General features: G+C 36.4%; 1 long non-coding RNA gene across 1 annotated transcript; it reads right to left on the minus strand.

The window, feature by feature from the left end:
• Positions 1-1,576: 1,576 nt before the first annotated feature.
• On the minus strand, positions 1,577-22,350 carry LOC110598674 (uncharacterized). The gene is made up of 4 exons (XR_013440436.1): positions 21,365-22,350; positions 11,530-11,701; positions 10,557-10,645; positions 1,577-2,451 (listed from the first exon to the last, which is right to left on the minus strand). It is a non-coding gene; the product is annotated as an uncharacterized LOC110598674 (long non-coding RNA).
• Between the last annotated feature and the right edge of the window lie 268 nt (positions 22,351-22,618).

Genomic DNA, 22,618 nt, shown 5'->3' on the forward strand with positions numbered 1-22,618 from the left:
CTTTCTTTCTTGAAAAGATAAATCCCTGCCACAAGATTTGTAGGTTCTCCCTCCCTTGTTCTGTTTAGTCTACACTTTTGAGTATAATTCATGTAAATTCATGGCCTCTGTCGATTTTGCCCTCTTTCATGCTATCAGAGTTCTAAGGTGATTTTAGTCCATTCTTTATTTTTATTTATTAGAGTTTAAATTAGGTGTCACTCCACAGGAAAAAAAAAGACTTTCTTCTTTTGCATCTCAATCAATCCCTTTTTCAGAGTGTGTGACTTCCTTAAATTATGTGGAGATCTTAGAAGCAGGGTAGATTATGCTTAACCCATATCAAATTACATGCTCTAATTCACTTTCTCAGAGTTTATACTAGAGAGTACTGTTGTGCAGTCCTGCGGTCTGATGCAGAAAATAACGATAATATATTTTTATTGAACACTTATTATGTAAAACCCACTTTTCTAAGTATTTGTTATACAATGCCCCCTTTAATTTTACACAATTCCTTGAGGTAGGTAACATTGCCATCCCACTGATAATATAGAAAATGAGGTGCATAAAACTAAGTCTGGTGGCAAACAACATGTACTAAGTCTGGTGGCAAACAACATGTATAATATAGAAAATGAGGTGCATAAATCTAAGTCTGGTGGCAAACAACATGTAAACAGAAAGGGCTTTAATCCATCTACCTGAACCCCCAAATCATAAGCTTAACTATTATAGAGTTTCCTTTACTTAGAATATGTTTGGTTAATTAATAAAATGTCTAACTATTATACATAAAAGAGCAGTTCCACAAGAATTGTATAAGTGATAAATGGGATTTGTCCCTAGTTGTACTAACAAAAGCATAGCTTTGAAATTATCAGATATTTTAAGCATCTTCACTTCTCAAATTTTTGTCCATCTTTGATCAACAGGCTCTATAGTATATATACACAATGAAAAATATGGAGTTATTTTATCAGCTGCCATATATTAATATCTAAGCTCTGCCATCTCGTTTTTGTAAATCACATGGTAACAAGGAAAGAAGCCCTGATAGTTTATAGCCTTTTCCAGCCTCTTAAACCACTACAATTACAGTAACATCTCTATCCCTGGATGTGAAAGCAAACATGAGTAAGCAATCCATCTCTTCTAAGTCAATTATTTCTCATGAGATGCTTTGGAAATTATATTTGTTGCTATTAAGACAAGTCACAATCTCCTATTTTTCCCTGATCAGAATCTCTCCTAATAGCTTTTGATCTGAAAAATGCTAGAAAGAAAGAAACTCATTGTTCAATAGGACTGCAATGATTTTAGGAGGATAGCAGGTGCTGGTCATCAGAGGCACTGATAATTACCAGGGAGAGGGGGAGTACACAGATCACTGGAAACAGCAGCAACAGCAGAGAGCATTGAGTAGCCAGTCCTTCCTATCTATTCTGCTTGGTTGGCATTCCTCTGTGATTGGTTCCTGGTAAAACTAAGAATTATCCTGGAAAAAAAGGCTAGAAATTGGAAAATGTGTCATTAAAAAAAAATAAAACTCAGATTGTTTTAAGACACACAAACAATACTTTATGGAGAAGAAATTATATTTTATTAGTACAAAAATCTGAGATTGATGGCAAAGTCAAAGATGCTATAGCAGAAGGGAGGCTATAAACGAGAAGTCGCTGATGCCAAACTGTGTGCATTTGGAGCAGGACCAAGCACAGGGCCAAGGAAGAGTGCCTGAAGCAGCAGAAAAGAATAACCCAAGGCCACTACAGTGGCGTCCTCATTGTCCCACTCTTTTCCTCTCTGCTGGGACTCTGCTCAGGTTATGAAGCAGTAGCCGCCTGTATTGTTTGTGAGGTCCCGTGATCTCTTGTGTATTCCTTTCCTGTGGCTGCTGCAATAAATCTCCACAAACTTGTGGCATCAAACAGAAAGGTATCAGCTCAGAGTTATGAAGGCCAAATGTGTGAAGTCAAGGCTGTAGGCTGCTGGGCTCTCTCTAGAGGCTCTATGCAGCTTTAGTCCTCGTCTCTGCTGGAGGCAACTGCATTCTTGGACTTGGGGCCATATCACTGCAGTCTCTGCCAACAGGTTTATCATCTTCATCTGTCTGTGTCCCAAATCTCCCGTCTTTCTCTCACACAGACACTTGCTGCTGGATTTAAGGTTCACCTGACAATCCAAGATGACTCCATCTCTAGATCCTTAATCTCATCTTTCCAGGGATTTGGCATGCCTTTTGGGTGTCTACCATTCAACTACCTGCAACTGGGCTGAACAGGAATACAGTCTTTGAAGAAGTGAAACTGTCTCTTCTCTAGGTGATGATTCTCTCTCCTTCACACGAATTTGATCTTGGTCTTCCTTTAGTTCAAGTGTGGGGCATACAGGGAAGGTCTAGAGAGGGGCCCAGCAGCACTTGACAAGACTGAATCTTTTCTCCAGCCCATCCCAGATGAAAATCTGGCTCTGGAAAACATATTCCAAGGATACACAATTAGTAAAATGGTATATAATACCAACAGAAACATGTGAAATAATGGTCTCATCACCAAGAAAGATTTTCTTAGGACAAGTAGGATGTTTAGAGCAAGTTTTTATTCTCTCGGACTAGAAGAGAGATGTCTTTAATAATTATGAACAGTTCCAAGCTTGAACTAGCTAAAACAAAACAAAAATCTATCCTCTACCCAGGACCTAGAGCACATAATGCCTTGGAACATCTGGCATAATGTGATGTCAAAGTATTTTATCTATCTTTCCACGGTGGGACATATTATGCTATCATCGGGGATATTAGTAGCTCACTCAATTTCCCCATAATAAAATGAAGGACAAATTTTTGGTGACCAACCTGGAGTCATTTCTCTGTTCTTATCTAACACAATACTACACATTTGCTTTATAGTGCATATTGCCAAGGATTTCAGAAGCCATTATAAATACCAATTACAAGTTGATCCCAAAGTTGAATTTTTAAAAAATCAAATGATCAAAAATAAAATAGACATTACAAAAGCTAGCATGTGTGGCAAATTGATAGATGAGTGTGCAAACTCCAAGATTTTTAACTCTTGTGATTGACATCGTACCCTGAAAGAAGGGGGAAAAAATTTAAACAACAGAAGACACCTGAGCATTTCAAAAACCTGCTGAACGTCTTGCACCTTGTCTTTTCATCAGCCACGCCTGTGTACGCTCAGACAAATAACTGGCAATAGGAAAAGACAGCACATGGAAGAGTTCCCACCTTAATTATATTTAAAACCTCCCTGTGCCTTTCCCCTCCATACAGGGTTAACACCCTCATGGGTGCTGCCTTCCTTCCTCATTCACTCTCTCCCCATGACCTTCATCTGTGTGCCTCTTTCACAACAAAGCTTACAAAAAGAGTTTGCTTCACTGAAGGGAATAACACTATGCACAGAGATGTGGGAAATCTCCCCCTTTATCACGAAGGGGTTAACAATGGGCAAAGACAACAACAAATCCTTCTTTCTTTGTCCCTCTTTCTGGCTCTTTCTTTTTCTCCCTCTTCTTTCCTCCCTCCTTCCTCCCTCTTCTCCCTCTCTCCCCACCCTTTGTGATTCCCACTCCCCTGGCTCCCTCTGCTCCTTGCTTCCAAATGAGAGCCCAGCTGTCAGCATTGTGCTGCAATTCCAGAGGTGTCAAGGACATTCTGCTAGGCAATGAACAGGACCATTGATCATTATTTTTCTTCACTGCTTACAGAGAATCTCTCAACAAGGGAAAGTGTCTTTTTGCCATACAAAAAGGAAATGAGATTGCTGCAAGGTTTTGGTTTTGTGAAACAACATATCAAGCCTATCAAGTTCTGAATATTCAGCAGGTTAAACAGATCCGTGGTTTTCATTTTATGTTTGCCTCCGTGAAAGAATGAATCTATGTATTTACATCTGAAACAGAAATCCAGAGTCTCCATACTGTAAATATAGGGAAGAAAATCTTTACCCCCACGGTTCTATATTGAAGCAACACGAGTGACAGAACAAAACACTCAGGCATAACAATTTTAGTCTGATAACTGCACACTTGGTAGACAGAAAGAACAAAAGTAAAGAGCACTCAAAATTACCATTTGTAAAATAACCGTGAATTTTTAGCATACAGCATGAGCCTCGGAAGCAATACAAATTGTTCTGTAAAAGCACTGGATAAGCTTTTAAAGTTATAGATCTGCAACACAAACAAATTTAAACCTAAGAAGACATCCTGTTGCCATGACAATATGATACACTAGCTCCCTGTCAGGATGAATCCTGAGCTTGAGGAATATGATCACACCATTGTATATTAGGGTTCTCTGATAAAAAAAAAAATGCTGCTTTTATGTTTTATTAATTTATTAGTTAGATGATTTGTTTTAGGCTTAAAAATAGATAGATCATAGGCAAACAAGTTAGCATGAACAAAAGATTTTTTTCTTCTAAAATGGTATTTTAATTTTATTGACTTTTAATAAAAAAGATTTAAATACATTTCCTTCAAAACACATTTTTATATTATGTGGATAATAATCTAATTGAATGAAAAGATCTCTCACTAAAGAGATAAGTCTATTGTTCAAAAATGGGAAGTATCGTTAGAATCACTAGTTTTTAATACTTACATGGAAAACAAGCCATTTATTAATTTGAAACCTCAGAAAAAAATCATTGTGCTATGTTATTCATTGCACGGTAATGTCTACAAATATCCTTTAAGAACAAAAAAGAGGACAGGCCTTGACTTGTCACAAATAACATGAGTCAAAAAGCATCTCTTTGAAGCTCAAAACAAAGAGGGTAAGAAGTTTCTTTCCTTCAGAGATAGCAGCTGTATTATCACCAGTCTTTCACTTTCTGCCCATTTCTGTCCTTGCCTTGTCCTCCTCTTATCATTTTGTAGGGATGGGAAGCAGAAAAACTGAACTGAGTTACCACTAATTCATTCTCTCCACAACATTGAAAAAGACTTTTGTTTGTTGGTTTGCTTAAGAGAAAAAGACCAGAGAAGTACAAGCTCAACCTCATGCAGAAGGAGAAAAATGAACATAATGGGACCTTAGAGGCTGTAGTCTCAGAATGTGAAGAATTCTTGAAAATCACAGAGGAACTTAGGCCTCAAACAGCCCCCAGGCACCGGAAGCCTCCAGAGAGGAAGCTCTAGTTGAGGCCAGCCTTTTCCAAGGCCTGTAGGAGGGAAAAGAAGAGGAAATATTTCAAGGAGAGGACATACACAAAGGCACAGAGTTTTGGAGCTGAAGCTTTATTTAGGGAAGTCCCACCAGGCCTGTACGCATGGTGTGAGGTGCATATGGGAAAGCAGCAGGAAATCAGCTTGCTGTGATATGGAGTTTGTACTTTGTTTTGTAAAGTACAGGAAGTCATCAAAAAAATGACAAGCCAGGAGCAAATAAAGTCCAAAAAATGTGTAGGGAAGATGGTTCTCCCAGAATGGTGGAGGATGACTGAAGAAGGAAAATGAAGAAGCTATTATAATAGTCGGAGTGAGAGAGCCTACAACACAGGCTGTCTACAGAGGTATTCGGGAAACCTTTGAGTAGTGAGATTAGTAAACCACACCAAATTGGAGGTAGGAGTTAAGGAAGTAATGCATCTGGCATGAGTGATGGGGCAAATACTGTTACAGTTTCCCACAGTGAGGAATATGATTCATGAGACAGGTATGGAGAGAGAGATTAGGGTATTACTAGAAAATCCCAACCTCTAAAATTATAAGGATTGAGGAGAGGTCAAAAACCAAATGGTGGTAACAGGTACATTGAGAATACGTATAGAAGACACAACTAGAAATCAGAGGCCTTTCCTTCAGTTGAGGCATTTCAAGAACAAGAAAATCTGTCATATTAAAATGCATTTAATGATATTTCCAGTGTGATAAATTTACCCATTGCTATGAAAAACTGTATGCACGCTATTGAAAAGCTTACAGTTCTTCCTTGCCCAATATCTAAGTATTATTTGATCTCCACCACAAATCTTTGTGCTAGGCTAAGTACTATCATCCCTCTTCTTAGTTGATGGGAAAAACTATTGAGCATCAGAGAGATTAGTTAACTACCTTAGGTTACAAAGCTAAGTCAGAACTAAGGATTTAATTTTCTCTAGATATTTAATTATAAAACCTAGTTATGCTTGAACCACCTGTAAAGACATATATTGTTAAAAAATATAGAAAATCACTTTTTAACTAAAACTACTCTACTCTTCCCAAGTATATAAATAGCTAAATAAACAATATTTAAAGCTAACTGTCCTAGAAATGACTACACGCTTACTCTAAAGTTGTGGAACTAAGATACAAAAGTTATAAAGAGGAGAACAAAATCTCATAATCACTTCACGTAGAAGATATTTTGACTCAAGTCAGACTGTCAATGTAATTTTCACTCCTATGTGACTAATGCCAGTTTCAATATAATTATTACCTACAATGCTTTGCATATATACAAGCAGAATAGTCAGTTTTAGACTACTGAGTAATGTGGCAATCTCTTAACTGAGCCAAATAAAATAGTCAATAGAAAAGATAATTATGCCAAAAAATTTTCTTAAAAAAGAAATTGGAATAACACACATAAATCTCTTGCATCATATTAAGAGTAAATGATAAAATGCTTAGGAAATCTGCCTCACCCTATAAAAGATAAAAAGTTAATGAAAATATCAGATTAAATCCTAAAACTAAGGTTGGGTATGTAGTTCAGTGGTTGAACCACATGCATAAGGCCCTGGGTTCGATCCCTAGCACCCTTACCCCTGAAAAGAAACCCGAAACTAAAGCCACATTCATTGGCATGAACATCCTTTAAAATTTGAAAGATCCTGCAAAAGTCAAGTAGAAGTTGTCAAGGATCCTGAGAACCACCCTCATTTCTGCAGTCCCTGAAAATACCTCACTCTCATTAGTCCTTTACAATGACAAAGTTTAACTACGTTTTTATGATCTTCATGATTTACTATTTTTAATTTCTCAAAAGCTACTTTGTGAGGTTTCCACCATTCAAAGATGAAGAAACAGTGGCTCAAGGAGATTAGTAAATGCCCTCAGAAGGCGGAAAGCCAGAATGTAGATTCCTGTGCTTTGATTCCAAGTCTTATTAATGAGATCACTACACCATTCCACGCTCCATTACAGAGCCCACATTAACGCTCCCATGATAAAGCCTGCACACTAACCTTTTTCTACACAGAAGAAACCAAAGAATATTGAGATGGCAATTGTTTTGCAGCAAGTATGCTTTCAGTTAAGAATATGATGCACAAACAGCTAATTCCTTTATTCTCTAAATATAAAGCATGTTCACAAATAGCCAAGGGTGTGTCTTAGGCTGTTTTAAGCTTACTAGTGCATACCTACAGATCTCAGAGACTCTGCATTTTAATTATCTGCTATGATTTCATAACTCAGTCCCATGGCAAATCATTATAATAAACACTTCAAAAGAAGGCTCCTCTCTTTATGCATAATGCAAGAACCGAATACAATGACCTTTCCCATATTTACACATTAGTTATTTTATTTTAGTAACGATAATGAATTCCTTTGCTTCTCGATTTATTCTTTGTTTTTGCGAAATATTAATCATCTGGTATTCAGAGTCCTTCTTTATAAGTTTAAAGTGCTTTGCTATAACCAAATATATAAACATAGAATTCTCAGATAATAATTATGCACTCCCTAAGCTTCTTAACAGTATTTCAAGTAGGCCAGTTAAAACATGCCTGGAAACAGGGTGGGGGAAAAAAAATCTGCTAACGCTTATCTCTAGGACACTCACTCACTCTCTCTCCCCCTCTTATTTTTTTCAAGATGATGGATTTTTTAATTAGCCTGATTTAATCATTCCACATTGTAAACATTTATCAAAACATCATATTGTACCCCATAAATATGTGCAGTTATTGTCAATTAAAAATTAAGAGGAAAAAAAAGGACTTGTTAAGAAGAAAATTCCTTAGGCCAATTAAATTAAGTTTTAAGCAAAATAAAAATGATTTGTGAAGTGGGCAGCTCCCAGCACCAGCAGAGGTTCTGAAACTGCAGCCAACTCAGTGATCCGTGAAGTTGTTCCCTATGCCTCGTTAACACAGTTCTGTAAATGATGTTCCTGGGACATTCTGAAGGTGTGAAGCAGTTCTGAAAAGTAACTTGGGGCCTCTTTGGAGGCTTATGGACTTGTACACAGTGCCATCAATATTAGACTTCCAGAGTGAGGCCAGTATTTACATTTCTGATTAAATTAGGTTTGCCATGTGTCTATGAGATATGTATGTGTTTCTGCTGTTTTTGAGGTCTGTATGAATGTATTTCTCATAGTGAGTTTCCCAAAATCGCTAAGACCTGAGTTTCAACCCTGCCAATATGTATATTGCTCAAAAAAGGAGTTTTCATTCATACATTGTAATTGTTGTGATTTACTTATGTGATTATTATAATTGTTTATTATCCTTTCTATAATTGTTATTTATCCTTAATCTTTTCTTCAACCAATTTTTTAAATACCTGCTATGTGCCAGGCACTGTTTTAGGAGCTAGAAATTCAAGGAGGGCCATAACTCTTCTAATGGAAATGCAAGGAAGGTCATTTCTTTTTTTATATATTCATTTTTTTAGTTGTAGTTGGACACAATACCTTTATTTTGTTTATTAATTTTTATGTGGTGCTGAGGATTGAATAGGGCTTTGCATGTACTAGGCAAGCACTCTACCACTGAGCCACAACCCCAGCCCCAGGAAGGTCATTTTTAAGGAATTAAGATCATAAAACATTTTTACTAGCAAGTCATGGTCTTTATCAAAAATATCTTCACACACAGTTGATTCTGAGAAAAGTGATTTGACATGGTAAAATAAACTTCCAACCAAAAAATTTAAATGTTTTCTCTTGAATTTTAGAATTTAATGGGTAGGGGGTGCTTCTACAAATTTTCATCCTAGACCTGTTAAAAAAATATATGTTCCATTGACATTTTGTTGGGAAAGCTCAGTCCCTAAGGTTCCATATGAGAAGAAAAATTCCTGAAGTGCTCTTAAATACAACCTTATAGCCAATGCTAAGGGCCTGGAAAATAAAGCACAGAAAGAGGAAAATGAAGGAAAATTGATGGATTACTTGAAGAAGCATATAGAGATGGAGAAAGAATGTAGGTATCATAAAGCTGATCGGTGTCATATCACTGGTCACCAGTCATTTTTGAAAGGCAATCTCTCAACTTTGCTAATGCTACATTCTTGACACTTCAAATAAAATCTTTGCACATCTATTGTTTCAAATACAGTTACTCCTAAATCATGCATGAAAATTTAATAATAATTAGTATTTGTTGCATAGTTAGTAGCCCCAGTCAACATACAAAATACTATGTATAGTATTGTTAATATGAAAAATTCCAAGGGATCTACATACTATAATTTGCCAGCATAGAGGAGAAAACATACAGAACATAGTATTTAATTCTCCTATTCCTTTCCATTTGCCTCTTTTGCAATCTCTCAAAACTTGACATTCAATCCAATGTCAGAAGGTAAAGTACAGTTTGCTAAGTCATTTTGAATAAGAATTTTATCTAATTCTTAATATTTTGGGCTGGGGATGTGGCTCAAGCGGTAGTGCGCTCGCCTGGCATGTGTGCGGCCCGGGTTCAATCCTCAGCACCACATACAAACAAGGATGTTGTATCCGCCGAAAGCTGAAAAATAAATATTGAAAAATTCTCCTCTCTCTCTCTCTCTCTCTCTCTCTCTCTCTCTCTCTCTCTCTCTCTCTCTCTCCCCTCTCTCTTAAAAATAAGTCTTAATATTTTATCAACAAAATGGATATATAACAAAATGGGGTAGGTCATAGTACATTGTGTGAATTAAGTAAAATAATTTGGGCTGGTGGTGTAGCTCACTGGTGGATTGCTTGCTTAGCAATGTGTGAGAACCTGGGTTCAATTCCCAGCCCCATGAAAAATGAAAATAATAATAATTCACATAAAATGATTTTATTTATAGCTGGAATAAAATTAGTATCTAATAAACAAAAGAATTATTACCACCATCATCTATTTTACATGGCTGATTAGAGAGCAATGTTGAACATCAAAATTGAAAGAGTTCTGATCATAGTTAACTGGCAAACATAATATGCCAGAGTTGATATTGGTTTGAAAATTAAATACTGGCCTTTCATGTATGGTTATGGGTTTCTGAAAAGGCTCCTTGAACAGCATCTAGAACATCAGCCAAAGAGAAGCAGAACTGTTGAATGCAATCAGACAGACATATGTAATATGAGTAACATTTAGAATAACTGTACATGCCAGAGAGCCTGTCCACATTTCTGCACATGTTGCTTAAGCCTATCAGTTCCAAAAAGAGTTAAAAGTGATGTATTGTTGTCATAACCCCTGCTATAGCATGCAGAGGTCAGATATGGTGTTTTAGCCATAATATATAGCTATTACATATTCTATGGTACATATGTCAGACATATGGATAGATCTAATGTCTATTCTACATGGATAAGGGCTAAAATAAGTTAGAAAATATTAAATAATTTTTACCTTGTACTTTTCCTCTCACCACCTCTCAGCTCTGCTCTTTCCCCATGCACTTCCTCTTCTATTCTTGCCACTGGGCTGTTCAGGACTTGCTGAAATAATGGAAAGTAAAGTACAGAAGGAGCCTCTTAGCTTTGATTTGTAAAAGCCTAGTAGCCATTTTGGAGAAAGAGGGAGGGTTTTAAGGATAAACAAAATACTTGAGAAAGTTATCTTAAAGACAATAGGGATGCCCCAGAATTAGGAGTAACAAAAAAAATAGAGGGCTTCCAGACAAGAGTTGACATGACATGGTAGAAGGAAATAAAACATGCTTTTCTAACCACAGACCTACATTGGCCCAACATGGTTACAGTCTACTCAGTGAATGCCTGCTCATGTAAGGCAACGTGCGAGACCACACACACTCCCTCAAGATTGTACCACAACTTGAGCAAAAGGGAATTGGGTCCAAAGTGTTAGTGCATTTTTGTCATGTGCATAGAATGAAGTTTCAGATGAGAAGTTAATTGTTGGGCTGGGGATGTGGCTCAAGCGGTAGCGCGCTCGCCTGGCATGCGTGCAGCCTGGGTTCGATCCTCAGCACCACATACAAACAAAGATGTTGTGTCCGTCAAAAACTAATAATAATAATAATAATAAATATTAAAATTCTCTCTCTCTCTCTCTTTAAAAAAAAGAAGTTAATTGTTCATATAAAATGCAATGTTGTTTTCTTACAGAATGAATGCACTTGGGTTTCCACCTACATGTCCTAGCTCTATCTGTATGACTATATAATGTTTGTGTGACTTATATAGATATTTATCAGTATGGCCATAAGATTATGCATTTAATTTTTTTAAAATTCTACATAGCAAATATTACATAAGTTCTTGTCCTACCCTCTTCAGAATCCATGAATATCTCTGTTTTGTCTTTATATTAGCAGGACCTGGCAAAATTCCTGGCAAAATTGAACTTAGTAAGTACTTACCTGTATTTTGTAATCACTTTAAGTGCATGTGTAAGCAAGTGACATGATCAGGAAACCAGGCTCTGAAGGACATGAATTTGGAATTCATGAGTAAGCCACCTGGCGTAGTTCAGGTCAGAGGCCACTAAAACACCACGAGAAAAGCATGAGGTTCTGAGCTAGGTTGGTGGCCCTGGGAACAGAAAGGAGGGCATAAATGAGATCATCAAGTGTGAAATGATAGAACTGAGTGACAGTTTTCTATTTTAGAACTGGAGCTCTTATGGGGTTGAGCCTAGAATGGTCTCTGGCCCTTTGACAAGTGCTTGAGGATATAAAGTAAAGATTAGCTGTCATTGATAATAAGGAACTAGTTGAAAGAGCTTTTTAGAAAGTATAGAATTCAAGTGGATCATCCATTTAAATCAACCACATTTAAATATTCTGTCTAGTCAAGACACAAAACACAGCCATCAAGACTTTGCAAATATCCTTTTTATGTTCCAAGCCACATCATTAATATTGTTCTAAGTATTCTTCTTTAAACAACATTAAGACCACTTATTATCTATTTTCAGTAGATAATCATATGAATGAATACATATGTGATTCATATGTATTCATTTTAAGAATTATTTTATATATATTTGAAGTGAAAAAGATTATACATATACATACAGATATGTATATTGAGTTGTGGTCAGTTCTACACTTAGAGAAATAGATTAGTAAGTACTATGATGCCTGGGGTTCTTATTATTTTTGAGCATCAGTGAAATAAGAATCTGTCTTAGAGGAGAAATAAAAAGAAGAGATTCATGTCTCCATGGAAGGATCAATGTGAAAAGTAAAAGTTTATCATCATAGAGCATAAAAACTTCACAGCATACCTTGTAAATAATAAAAAAAAATTATACAATGATATTTTCAGGATTACTTTTAACTATGAATAAAAAAGGAAGACTATACCTTGGAAATATATGTATGTATGTATATACAATATGTATATAATCTTATAGTATCATATTTGTCATCGCATTTTCTGCTTCATCTTGTAGAGCATGTTTTAGATGGAATCAGAAGAGAACTACAACTTCTGGCTCTTTTGTAAGTTTCTTTCAAATTTCAGATTGGGTTTTTTGGTTTTTCAATGTAAAATACGACGGGAAACTAGTCTCGTGATAAGGAATTTCTTTAAAAGACAAATTTGTATAATACAATTTAATATAATCTTAATATTTATACTATGTAATAATGGAATGTCATTTGTTTTTATTATTTTTGTATTTTTTAACTGAAAGATCAAAAATTTCCAAATAGTGCACACCAAATAGTATTAGTGACACACGCAACCAGAAGCTATCAAACTTATATGGAAAGGAGGATTTGAAAGAAAAATTTTAAGTGGAAAAAGTAGTAGTTTAATAATTACTGATATTAAATGATAAAAAAATGGTGTTATTTTTAGAAGCCTGAAAGACTTGTTGGAGAACTTGCTTGGTGTTAAAGGAGCCCAGCTACAAACTTCCCGTGACAATAAAATATATGATTGGAAAATACATGATTAAACAGCCGAAAAAATTCAGGTTAAAGTGACAGGAGAAACCCACCCTGGGCCTGTTCCTGGGCACTCCTTCCCAGCCACACCCACAGGCAAGTCTCAGCCCTTAGACATTCCACCATGGCCATTTCCCAAGTTTCCTTGTAATACCTATCACAAAATCCCCTTTGGGACCTCATTGGGCATTCACTCTTGACAAATTTCATAATCATTCATGATTTCATTATTGAATTATTTCTGGCTTAGAGAAGAATGGCTAGGGATAGGAGAAAATAAATAAATAACCCAAATGTCTGCCATACTCACAGGCAATTCTGAAGGAAATGGTCACTTCCACTGCTGCCCTAGGAAGGCCTCCCAGGCAAGTGGTGTGTGAGAGTCAGGACCTTTGCATTTTCCCTTTTACCTACAGATGACTATAATATGAATATTATAGGCTTCTTTCTTTTCTGAGCCACAAGGAATCTCTAAGTGCATTCTGTGGAGTCAGGAATCAATGTGAAATTCTTTAGCTGCAGTATCTTGCAGGAATAGCCTCCACTGTCCTGCTTTCCACATTCCTGGCATCCATACCCACTGACATTTCCAAAGTATAGATGGTCATGGGTCTGGTGTAGTTAAAAGCCCTGCCCAATAAGCATTTCTTGAACTGGATTCTGAAAGTTCACATCAATCAAAGTCTCCTTCGTAATTTAACTGAGTCAGGCAGAGAGAATCTGATGGTCTTTGCAAAAGACTTGAGAAAGCAGAAACTATGAAAAACATTACAAGCTAGTGCTGAGTAGTAAACAAGAATTTATGGTTGCAAGAATCCTAAAGGGTGAGCAAAAGAAAACAAAAGTCATCAAAATCATAGATTGATAGAACACCCTGTGACAATGCCTGATTACAAAGAATCAGTGAGCTTCCCTGAACAACCTTCCATCTTCCAAGATATCCAGTCTCTGGAAGGCCTGGTTGGTTTCCCCAAGTTGCTGCTTTCTCCTGTCTGTCCTTATAAAAAGTCTCTATTATTCTTTTTGTTTGCAACCTAAAAGACTCATCACAAAAAGGACACCTAGGTCTCTGAGTGAAAGAGAGAGGAAACTCAGCAAAGTATATAAAAGTTGAACATCAACATCTCTTTCTTCACCTGCTGTCTCCAAGCTAAGATCTGCTGCCTGACTGCTGATCACCCTGCTGATCACTGACTGAGCACCCTGCTGCCCTGATGGCTCACTGCCCATGCTGCCCAGGGTTCCTTGTCCTTGGCTTTGGGTAAGTGCTATTTTCTTCATATTCAGCTCACTTTTACTACCAGAGTGATGATACATGCTGCCATTTTACTGAAAAAGGACACACTTGAAATATTAACCAAAGACAATAAAGTATGACGACTTTGGTGTTCTTAATTACCTTTCCTCCAAGAGAAGCTGTAAATTGTCTGAGAAGCCCCTTTCTTCTCTGGCCCATAAAGTATAGCTGGTTATCAACACAGGAACAATAATCAGGCTTGCAATGACTTCAGTAGCATCATGTTTAGCCGATACACCTCACTGTCCAGGAATACCAACCAGGAGACGATGCCCATTATGTAGACAGGTTTGGGTGGGCAGTATTACCACCAGCATTGCCATTCCCAAGCCTTTCTGAGCACACACAGGACTCTGATGAAGGTTTATGTAGTTCTTTACTCAAGAACTCTGATCATTTACCCAAGTTTTGTATATTCAAGTGGAGAGATAGAAAGTTAGACTGTACTCTGAGATAAAACTTAGAGCCTTGGGTGAGTATCCTATAGTATCATTAGAATATATTTCTTTATTCTGTCTTAGGTCCTTACTCCAAAAGTTCTAAATCCTGCCGCCTTTTTTTCTTAGGTCTTATGAGTTCCTATTTAAAAAAAAAAAAAGGCAAGCCCCAATTGCTATTGCCTTTAAAATGTTTAGTTTTAGGCATTTGGCAAGTATCAGTACATAATTTTTGATGACTCTGAGTATGAAAATAGGTGTTCTCTAAGAAAAAGTGGTGCATCCTAGTCCAGCCTGAAGGATAGTAGGAGACTTTTGCATCTACCTCTGGGTGGTTTCTTCTAAAGAGTCAGAAATATTTTAGGGCTATTTAGGATATTAAGAATAATTTTATTGTTATGAACCCTGTTAGAAATAAATGAGGAAGATATCGTTCTCTTATTATGATTTTAAATTAATTTTTATATTAGAACAGTTCCAAATTAGAGAGAAATTGCAAAGAGAATATAGTTTCCATATTACCCAGTTTCCCTATCATTAATAATTCTCATTAATATGGTACCTTCTTATAATTAATGAACCAGTAATGATATTTTGTTATTAGCTAATTAATTCAGATTTCTTTAGTTTTTCCCTAAAGATCTTTTTCTGTTCCAAGATCCCATCTTCATGCAACTGCCATGTCTTCTTAGGCTCTTCTTGGCTCTGACAGTTTCTCAGACTTTCCTTTTTATAAATGATCGCAATAGTTTTGAGAAATACTGTCAACTCTTTTGTAAAATGTCCCCCAACAGGGACCTGTGTGCTATTTTTTTCTTACTGGACTGCAGTTGTAGCTTCAGGGGAGAAAGACTAGACAGGTAAAGTCTGTATGTTTTTAAAGACCACTGTCATCACATTATACCACAGCTACCTACTGTCAGCATAACCTAACCATTGTTGATGTTAACCTTGAGGACCACCTGGCTGGGCTAGTGTGGTTAGGTTGCTTCACTACGAAGTGACTCTTTGTGCCTGTTTTCATACTTACTCTTTGAAGTCACTATGTGCAGTCCACACTCAAAAGGAGTGGGGAGTTACTTCCCACTTCCCTGAGGGTGGAGTGTCTACATAAATTATTTGACAAATTTCTACATGGGGAATTTGTATATTCCACTTCATTTACTTATATATGCATTTATTTACATAAACAGATCCAAAGATATTCATTTTATACTTTGGATAAAAAAAACATCTAGTACAACACGATCAAATTGCTCTATCTGTGGCTATTGGGAACCCATTTAGTTGGCTCACGGTCACTTTGACACAGCCCTATCACATCGTGTATGTGTTAGTACCGTGGTGATTTCTGAAATTACAGATGCACTAGGCTTATCTTGAATATTTACTGACACAGTTCTAGAATTGGCCATTTCTCTAAGGAACTCTGGTAAACAGGATATCCATACTACTTGTGCTCACTCTTACTTGAGTAATGCTAATGATTTTGATCACAATTTCCCAAGATTAACAAATCTGGGTTTTGAAAAGACAATTTACCTCGCTTACTACTTTGAGTTTTTCCACTAAAGACAAAATCTAAGGTATAGCCAAGTAATTGACTCATAGTAAAAGTTTGAAAATAGCGTCAGAACTATCTTCTGGGGAAGGACAAGTGCTGTCCCATTTTACCAAGGAAGAAACATCAGCATGGATCATTGTAATGACTTGTTCAGCAAAGATCATTGTGGTAACTTTATCAGATTAGACAGACCTGGGTTGAGTGTTTTACCCCAGCAAACTACTTCCCCCCCCCAAAAAAATCAGAATTTCCATTAACATTTTAATTCTTAAGGTTGTATTTTAAGGTTGTATTTTATGAAGCAGCCAAAGAAACCTGGCTTGCATACCTTTCCAGAAAGGTAGACATGTCAGTTGGCAGCCTCAGCAGAGATGACAAGTGTGTGTGTGTGTGTGTGGGGGGGGGGGTTACATCTCTGTGGGGCACATGTCAGATATCACTGGTGGAGTTTAGCACTCTGGTAAGGAGCCTGTGTGGCCCTCAAACCCACTTTATTGCAGCTCCAATGGTCAGTGTTAATGAGTCCATGTTGCCCTCCCTTTACAGAAACGCTTGGCAATATCATTCTAAAATGGGTGATTATGGGTATCCATAAGGCTAAACAGCCCTGATGAGGAAGGCAAGCTGTGATTGCCAGGTCCCATTGAATGCATATGTAATGAATGGAGAAGTCAGCCTCAAAACAGACCTTTACATCAGGACAGTAGACAAAAGGACCATGACTCCCTGTGTTAGGTAGTAGCTAGCAATGGGCAGAGAAATGCAGGCAAGGTTACAAGTGTTCTTTAAATTACTTTAGGGTCCTTCTTTAAACTATCTTAAGAAATCAAATGGTGGCAGTTAATCTGTAGAAAACAAAAGCAAGGGAGCTACTTGTAAAACACATCAAGAGAAAAGGATTAATGGGACTAACTCTTGACAGAGTCCATTGATATTGATGTGAAGCTAGCAATTATGGCTGTAGGTGTCTCCATTTGCCTGGGAAGGAAGATTCCTTTAGTAGTGCAGGCACACTAAGGTAACTTCTGACCAGCTATTGACCCCAGTGCCCACATTAACATGGGATTGGCTTGTAGATGAAGCCCCCCAAATAGGATGGCCAACATGACAGTTCCAGAGAGGACCAACTACGGTGGAAAACTCCATGTTCATTGTGAAGGGAGAGTTGAACACGTGATTGGCAAAGAGTACAGAAGGTGGTCCCTGTTCTGGTAAACACCAAATAGTAATAAACTTGGAGATAGTGTTGTCTCCTTTGTCATTATCTACTCAGAGACAGCCCACTCTCTCTTGAGAGAGCTCTCTGCTTAAGCCTCACTTTGCTTTTACTTTAACTTCACTTTCATTTTACTTGTACTTATAATAAAGTTCTCTTGCATGACTCTTGGTGTCTGACTTTAAATTTTCTTTTCTCGGAACACAAAAACCAAGGTTTGGAGTTTCACCTTCTTGCTTTCCTGTGATATCTGGATGAGAAGTTGGAAATTCAGACCAGACATCCATTTTCCCCTCACTGTTATCATGACTCTTCTAAAAAGAAAAATGAAAGAGCTTTATTGACCAGTGTCTTGAGACTGGAAGGTCAAAGTATGGTTCCTCCAATTTTATTTATGTCCCTATTTTCCAATCCCGAGCCTTGATAGAGTAGACAATCCTTGTAATATATTGTACCAGGTCAATAGGAGAATTCACTCAGCCAGTATTAGGACTGGTACAGGCTTCACCTTTGACAATCTAAATTCTGCACATGAGAATCTGCAGAAGTTTCTACTGAACAGAAGTTTAGAATTTCTTCTCCCCAAACTCAGAGATTCCCAAAGGAAAAAAAAAAAAAACAAACTTCAGGAAATATGAATTCTATGAATTAAGACATCCCATAAACAAGTTGTCTTTTCTACTTACATTGCAGGGAAAGCAAAAATGGTTTTGTTGTCTAAGTAAAGCCTGGGTCTCAGAAAATGGAAGAAATTATGCCCTTAGGTGGAGTGTGGAAAGAATAATTGTGTGGCTATGGAAAAAAAAAATTCTACCTGCAAAGAAGTATAGACCTCTTAAACCCTGAATTGAAGGACTTCACAGAGGATTTAGCATGGTTCTGGTAGTGACTAAAAAGGAAGCTGCCTGTTTTATTCCTTTCAGAAACTTTACTATAAACTAACTGCCAGAGAGAATATAACATGGTCCATGAGATAACCAAGTTCAAATAGAAGAATTATAGCAACTTAGGTTCCATATGGAGCAGTTCATGCAACGAAATAGGCATAGCACTGCAAACTGAAGCCTAAACATTCAAATGATAATAGAAGAAAAAGTAAGCCCTAATCTTGATCGAATGGGATTGGGCCCCAACTTCGTTAATAAGATTTCTTTGGCTCAAGAATTAAAATAAAGAATCAATAAATGGGATGGACTCAAACTAAAATGTTTCTTCTCAGCAAAGTAAACAATCAGTGAGGTGAATAGAGAGCCTACATTTTGGGAGCAAATCTTTACCCCTCACACATCAGATAGAGCACTAATTTCTAGGGATATAAAGAACTCAAAAAGCTAAGTACACACACACACAAAAAAAAAAAAAACCCAAATAACCCAATCAATAAATGGGTTAAACACCTGAACAGACACTTCTCAGAAAATGATATACAATCAATCAACAAATATATGAAAAAATGTTCATCATTACTACCAATTAGAGAAAAGCAAATCAAAACCATTCTAAGATTTCATCTCACTCCAGTCAGAATGGCAACTATTATGAAGACAAACAACAATAAATGTTGGCGAGGATGCCAACCTAGAAGCCCTTCAATAGATGAATGAATTTTAAAAAATGTGGCATATATATGCAATGGAATATTACTCAGCAATAAAAGAGAATAAAATCATGGCATTTGCAGGTAAATGGATGGAGTTAGAGAAGATAATGTTAAGTGAAGTTAGTCAATCCCAAAAAACCAAATGCTGAATGTTTTCTCTGATATAAGGAGGCTGCTTCATAGTGGGGTAGGGAGGGGGAGCATAGGAGGAATAAACGAACTCTAGATAGGGCAGAGGGGTGGGAGGGAAAAGGAGGGGGCATGGGGTTAGAAATGATGGTGGAATGTGAATGCACATCATTATCCAAAGTACATGTATGAAGACATGAATTGGTATGAATATACTTTGTATACAAAGGAAGATATGAAAAATTGTGCCATATATGTATAATCAGAATTATAATGCTTTCTGCTGTCATATATAAATAAAAAATTAATAATAAAAAAAGAATAAAGCTATGTAGAAACAAAAAAAAGACATGGTTCAAAATTTCCCTAGCAATATCCTTGATTCTTTAAACCACTGATCTTCAGTGAATGAATTTTAAATAAAATGTTATTATTTTTAACCATAAAATACAACATGTTTATTATAAAATAATGAAGAATGAATGCAATAGCATACAGTAAGCAAAAGGGAGTAAAAGTCTTATCAGAGATAAAAGCTAACACTTCACTCATATTTTTTCAGATAACTCTCTAACCTTACATACTAATTTATTATGGAAATTTGATAACATAATATATTCTCTAATATACTTGTTAAAAATAACATGTACAGTTTTTAATATTCGTAACAACCAAGTCAACATCAATATTCATAATAGTTCAAATTTGTGATTTTTATCATAATATATTTAAACTTGTACTGATGAAAATATGTTATCTCCTATTTTTATTACCATAAAATTGCCAGAAGTTCCAATATATGCCCCTTTGTGTATATGCCTGATATCCTTTATGGCAAATTCTTAAAATAGAATTGCTACATCAAATTTATCCATTTTAAATTTGACTGCACAATGTCAAAACCCTCAACAAGAAGACTAGATGTAAAGGCTCAAATAAAACACTTAGCCATAGGTACACTGTGAACTCCTCAGACTCCGGGATCGCTACTATGGTGCTCTCAAAGTCAGAACTATGAAAAGCATGCAGTCAGCCCACAATAAATATTAGTTGAATAAGTCAATATTGATTACATTAGATTTAAAGAATTCAATTTGCATCTAATCAGTTTTATGTTTAAAACTGAATACAACCTTTCTTAAACTCTTTTCTTTAAGAGAACCATTACAAAATTTTTGACTAGGAAATAAGGACAGATTCTCTGTCCTCACCCTCCATATGAATTATGCACTCATTGTGTTCTGCCATTTACCAGTCTGCATGACCTTAGGCTAATTGGTTAATATTTTTGAGTCTCCAATTCTCCATCTGTAGGATGAGTATAATAAAAACCCACTTTGCCAGCCTGTCAGGATTTTTGTGAGATTTAAACAATATAATGGGAGGTAAAAGCTCTTTGTACACAATAAAACGGTCGACAAATAAAAGAGATTAACAATTAAAGACAGGTTTAATGTTCTGGAATGCATTATACTCAACTCATATTAACCCGAAAAGATTTCTGCAAACATCCTAAAGCTCCAGGCACAAAGGCTACTGTTTCTAGTGTCCACATGCACAGAATGCACCATAATGGTGATTTCTTAAAATATCGGGAAATGGCATTTGTCTTCACTTTTATCTGTCATACTTAGTTGAACAATGCTTTCTATTGATTTGTGGCATCAAAGTCACTTCCTTTTTTTAAGCATGACATTTTCTATTATCTCTTTGCAAGCACAGAAATCTAAAAGCAACACCATAAAAAAATAAAAAATAAAACCACACAGCTTAAGTATTGATTAAAAACAAACTTGGTTCATTAAAAACACTGCTGGGATTTGAAGCACTTAGAGGTAATCTTTTCTTTTCCACAGCATTAAAAAAAAAATACAGTGATTTATAGATCTTTGTGCCTCTGAGAAAGAGTTCCTTGTTATTTTATGTGTTTTGGATTTAAAAAATATTGTAAGTTAGAATCCAAATTTTCCCTCACTGTTTTGTAGCTGTAGATGGAAAAGATAATGTTTCCCTTGAATAAAAATACTAATCTATGTCATTAACATTTGTAGAGCACCTTTTCTTTTATGAAGATCTTTTATATAAGACGCCTTATTCCTCTGTCTCATCCTGGAATTTCTTAGTCCTCCTCCAACACGGACAAGGTCAGGAATATAGTAGGGGTCAAGCTGAGCAGTCACTAGTTGCTGTCTTTAGAGATCTTCCCAGAAAGGAAAAAATCTGTGCTCCTGTCAAAAGGAAATATGTGTCCCCATCTCAAGTAGTCACTACATCATGTCCTTCCTTCCTGCCAGGTGTCCTAGTGGTTGGAGGTAAGAGTAGTGAGTCTAGGGTGACCCAGACCACCTGCCCTCCTAGAAGGGCATCATTAAGACCTTACTGCAAACCAAGGGGAATAAAAGACACTGTGGATTAAAAAGAATTCTTAGGACTGCTCAAAACTCCTTAGAATTCTGTTATGGATTTATGTTTTTAGATTTCTCTCATTTTAAAACTAATTCTGTACATCAGTGACGTTAATCTTCAGTATTAAACATCCTTCAGTTTTTGCCATATCTGTATATCAACTATATTATTATTTTTTTAAAATTCTTTTTAAAAAATCGATCCGTTTTTTAACTTGACCTGTACTTAAAAGGGAATTTCAAATCTATCACTTTACAAATTTAAACAGAATATAAATTCAAAGGCAATAAAACCAAAACAATGGTAAAAATCTTTCTTTGTTATTACTGATAGTCCGAAAGCTACTTCTTTCTTGTTTAAAAAAAAAAAAAAAGACAGTGGTAGTAGACTGGTACAAGAAATAAACAGTATCTAATATCCCTGATCATGGTTGCTCAGAGGACTAAAAGAAATTGAAAATGGAGTTATGTTCTCAGTCTGTGCCATGTGACACCATGTCCATGAGCCACCGAAAAATCCCCACATATCCAGTGATACTTATCTGTTGAGAAAAACAGCAGTGCTTCCTCTTCATCATGTGTCTTTTGAGCTGTTTAGCCTCCAAGTCTGGTGCCACTACTGGAAAGGATAATATATGATAAGCACTTCACTCTGTAGAAAAAAATCCAGTGAGTTTTCTCATTTTTATCCAGATTTATTGCTGTTATATAGGTATAATCTCTGGTGATGGCTGAAAAACTATGACAAGGATCATAGGAACATAAGGTATTTAAAATTTTTTCTCTCAAAATGAGGCCCCCAAAAGCCTCGGTTACAGAAATAGTGTGCTGCACTTCTCAGAGTTTCATATGCACATAAATCACCTGATGTCTTTAAAATTCAGGTCTGGTAAGTTGGGGCCTGA

The sequence above is a fragment of the Ictidomys tridecemlineatus genome, chromosome 6 (assembly GCF_052094955.1).
Source record: "Ictidomys tridecemlineatus isolate mIctTri1 chromosome 6, mIctTri1.hap1, whole genome shotgun sequence".
Lineage (NCBI taxonomy): Eukaryota > Metazoa > Chordata > Mammalia > Rodentia > Sciuridae > Ictidomys > Ictidomys tridecemlineatus.